This window comes from Octopus bimaculoides, chromosome 6 (genome assembly GCF_046866305.1).
Source record: "Octopus bimaculoides isolate indiv1 chromosome 6, ASM4686630v1, whole genome shotgun sequence".
Taxonomy (NCBI): Eukaryota; Metazoa; Mollusca; class Cephalopoda; order Octopoda; family Octopodidae; genus Octopus; species Octopus bimaculoides.
The window spans coordinates 6144260-6149279 of record NC_142933.1 but is presented as its reverse complement, the minus strand read 5'-3'; positions in this window follow the sequence as shown (position 1 = coordinate 6149279).

Sequence of the window (5020 nt, the reverse complement as noted above, 5' to 3'; positions counted from 1 at the left end):
TAGGAAAAGTATATTGATGTGTTGGTCCAGATTTGTCAAGACCTCTTCTATGCGTCTGAAGCTGTCCTCAAATTTACCCTCCTGCTTTGCGGTATTTGGTGGACGGTATGTTGAGCATACAACTACATCAATCTGTTTTATGTGTACTATTAAAGTATCACAGATAGAGTTTGAGTGTGATAGGAGTAGTAGGGGTGTGACATCTTCTCGGATGTACATTGCAACTCCCCCATGACTTCTATACCTCCTGTCTGTTCGGAGCACGGCATACTCTAGTATGTTTATCTCCGCATCTGCTATATTAGGTGTTAGATGCGTTTCAGTAAGCACCATGCATATTGCTTGATTGCATGTAACTAGGTCTTTCAAGTATAGAAACTTGTCTTTGCCGCCTGTTCGTAATAGGCCCCGGATATTCAGTAGGAATATGGGTGTGATATCTGTGCAGGGGTTCCTGGTGTTAGCGGTGGCCATCCCTGATCCATCATCTGTGGTGGTCTTGGACAATGGTTCGTGTGGCGTTGACTCTGTACCCTCTGCATCCACGTTAACTGTTGTACCATTTTCTGGGCCAAGCTTAAAAAAGCTTGCTGCTCAGCTACTGCAGTTCGTACAGCCTCTGCATATAGCCTTTTTTGGGGAGCAGAAGGAATATACGGACTTCTCTCTTTGTGAGTCCTGTTGGTATTCGGTGGATTATGTGTATGCAGGGTTAAGCTTTCTGGTCTCCCTTTTCTGCGCTCCCACTTATTGTTTTAAGTGGTTATCTACCTTGTTTAGCTGGTGGTGTTTGGGGTGGGCAAATTTGCAGTTTCGCCCCTTTTCCCCGAGCCAGCAGGTACCATTTAGGTAGAATTTACAGATCTGTTTCTTTTTCTCTGTATGACGTGCTTGGGCTTGAAGCCTGTTTGTGTTTGTGTTCACCGTTTTCTTGACTGCTCTCTTGTCTTTGTCGCTTGGTGTGGTGCTGCGTTGGCTGTATTCACCATGGTCATTGCAGCCCTCAGCAGTGGCTGTGGCTACAGCACTGGTGGCATTTGCCTTGTCTCGGTGGTCCGTTTGGTCCTCTTGAGCCTGAGCACAGTGTGCAGGGTCTTCACTGTCCTTTTTGTGTCCGTGTCTCTCATAATGCCTTCTAGGAGGTCATGGTGCGGTTTCACGAGCTCGTAGGAGCAAATGAGCTCCAGTTTCTTTAGATCAATTTCAGCCATTGACCTGTGGAAACTGTACCTATCTAAGCTTTCGGCAATTAGATCATTTGCTGGTGATCCTTTGGCCAGTTTCCATGCGTGTACAAGAAGGCGAACTTCCTCCACTTGCCGGTTTCGGCGCATCTTCGTCTTCTTGTTGGCCTCAACTTGGCGCTGTACAAAGTTTCGTCTGCTGGTATCCATGGTGCACGATATTTGAGAGAGAGAGAGGTTATCTTAAAGTATAGAGAAATAGTACTAGAAAGAAAGAAGAGTATAAAGAGGGGAGGAAGAATACGAAGTAGAGCGAATAGAGAGTGCGTAGAGAGTACGAGATAGATAGAGAGAGAGAGAGACAGAGAGATAGAGAGGATGTGATAGGAATAGAGATGTATGAGAGAGAGAAGATAACTCAAGAGAGAAAACAAACAAACCAAAACAAGACAAAATGAAAAGAAAAACGAAAATATATATACATACATATATATACATACATATATATACATATATGAGCGAATAGAGTGCGTACAGAGTACGAGATAGATAGAGAAAGAGAGAGAGAGAGAAATCGAGAAGATAACTCGAGAGAAATAAACAAAACGAGGCAAGACAAAATGATTTTGTTGCACCCGTAACGTAGTGTACAGATGCATCATTAGTACTATAACCGAGAATTATATTTATATTGGATGTAGTATTAACCTGAAACAGAGAATATATAACCATAGGTCTTCGTTTAGACTTAGACATTGGCAAAAAAAAATAAAAAAATTGGGGACTTAAAAGATAATGGTATTAATTTTAGCCTTAAATGGGAAATTATAAGAAAAGCTCGACCTTATAGAAATAATAGATATGGATGTGAGTTGTGTTCTATGGAAATATATGAAATTTTTAAACTTAGAAATATTCCTAATCTAATCAATAATAGATTAGACCTTAGGGTATCATGTGTACACTGCTCTACTCGCACTTTTAAAGTTTTTAAAAAATAAGCCTTTATTAAGCAACTAAAGTTATCAAATTATAGTACTTTACTTCTATTATGGTCATCTAGGACTATCAATTAGCACATATTTATATTGGTAATTGAACCTTTATAACATATATTGCTGATCTCTCACCTTAACATCTAATCTACTTAAATCAATCATCAGATTCCTGTATTGAACATCCTTGTTATTTCCTAACATCCTTTCTTTTTTCAGTCCCTTAAACCTTAGTAAACATTATTATAAACTAATATAAATCCGATAATAATTTTTATTTTTTATTCACATTATATAAATAAAGCTTACCTATGTGTCTTCTAAATAGTATCATTATCTTATTTTCAGCTATAAATTTTTTTAAAGATAATTCAAAATAGTTTTCATGAACCCAATATACTTAATATCCTTAAACTTTACACCCTATCTAGAGCCCCTGAATTCAATACTGACATCATTTCATGATTTTTGTAGAAAATAATTACATCTCATTTTATTAACATACCGCTTATTGTGAAAATATTGGTTAAAATATTATTGTTATCTGTACTACTATACTGTTACTCTATTCAGACTAAAAGAAAAAAACCTATTTGACCCATATACCTAGGGGTTTAATTTCTCAACATTTTGATAGTAGTAAAATGACCCGATACTACTCTGACCAGTGAAACTTTTACATTCTAATACATTTTATAGCCTTGTCCATGCATACTGCTTACACCTTCCCTTTCTTTAGAAGTAATTGTCCCCTATGCTATCACCACTAGATAAGAGACAATACAATCTGAGACAGTTAGAACTTTTGTCTAGAATCAATTACTAGCCTGATAGACTCGGCTATGTCAAGATGGATTTATGTATTCTTCCATCCACTTGGATTTTTATGTATTCTCTCTCCCACTTGGATTTGAAACGTTGCCACATTTATAATATGTCTATTCTACTGTAATTTTCTGCATTTTCGTGCAGCTGAAGATTGCTCCTCCTATTGCATTTAACGTAATGCTGGCATTACTTAAATAAATTGGAGTAGCGTGAAACGTGCGTACTGCAATCACCTTTGAAATCCGTGTTGCTTATTTTTTGATCACCTATCCTTTTGGAATACGATATTCGGGTGCCTACGCATAAGTACCATATTCAACCTTGAATCTATATCTAAACCGTCTACGATATATATATATATATATATATATATATATATATATATATATATATATAAATACATACAAATACATGCAATGTACATTTAGACATACAAGAGAGATGTCCATAACAGGACATCTAACCCGCTAGAAGGAGCATATGTATCTATCTATTTATCAGTCTGAGTAGAAAGTAAGCAACGTTTTGAAACATGAAATTCATTAAAATATAATTCAACAATGCGGAAATTTGATTCTCCAGTAAAATGAACACATTGTCCCCAACGAGTTATAAGATTGTTTGTTCGGGTAACGTTAGGATCTGGGGTTCTTGAACTGAGGAACTCTTTGTAAGCACTTTCAGCGTCGGTTTGATTTTCGAACTCCCTGTCTCGCAGGTAACCATCAAAGTGCATGAAAGGGAGAAAGGCCTGGGGAATAAGCTGGTTGGAGTAGCCAAGATCCCTCAACTTCTGGAACGTCATTATTGAAACTCGTAGTCGAGCATTGTCTTGGAGAATGATTGGCCCTTTCTGTTGACCAGTCTCTGATGGAGAAGTAGAAGTTTTCCATTCATTTTGGCAATTTCATGGCAATATGTTTCTGCGGTAATGGTTTTTCCGGATTTTAAGAAATTATAGTGCATGAGTCTAGCAGTACACCACCAAACAGTCACCATGAGCTTCTTTTTGAAGAGCCCAAGTATAGGGAAGTTTTTCGAAGCTTTATTTTGGTCCACACACTACGAAGAACGATTTTAGTCCTTCTTCAGAATCCACATTTTATCGCCAATTACAATACGGTCGAGAAATAGGACGAACAAATTTCATATATGCTCGATTACTGATTTTCATGCAAATCGTACGGTACCCATTTGTCTATTTTTTTTTATTTTCAATCGCATGCAAATGGCTGTAGGCAGTTTTCTGGATCACGTGAAAAGTTATTTTATCAGTTCTCGAGCGGTTTTACGTGGATCTCTCTCAAAGACGGTCTTTAATTGACCGTCATCGATGACAGATGGGCGTCCACTACACTCATGTTCTTGAAGGATTAGGTGTCCACTGCAAAATCGTATATACAATTTTCGACCTGACCACTCACTGGTCATTTCCTCACCAAACGTTTCGTTGATATCGCGAACGGTTTCAGCTGCTTTACGTCCTTTTTTGAAGTTGAATAGCAAAATTGCTTGAATATCGCGTTTCCAAAGTAACACCAGTGAAAAATCAATGTTACTTTATTGATGCATTTGGTCAAGTCTATGTCTGTATTATCAGACAATTGCAAAACATTGTTTAAAAAGATTCAAAACTCTGCAAAATCCCGGTACAAATTCTTCGTTTCAAAACGTTGCTTCCTTTTTTATTCAACCTAATATAGATACATGCATACCCTTATCAATATCAGTCTATATGTGTGTGCTTGTTAGTGTGTAGATAGCTAGATGACCTCATATAGATATACATATAAATATAGATATAGGAAAGGAAGCTGGAAATGCTCTGGGATTCCTTTTTATTTTCGTTTTAAGATTTTATAAAAATTTCATGTGTGAGTGTGTGTGTTTGTGAATACGCATACATGTGTGCGTTTGTGTTTGTGCATAAGTGTTTGTGTGTGTTTAATTCTTATAATTCTACAAATGTGGGAATACCTGTTGAGTGATTAGACACCCTTAGATATGAAATAA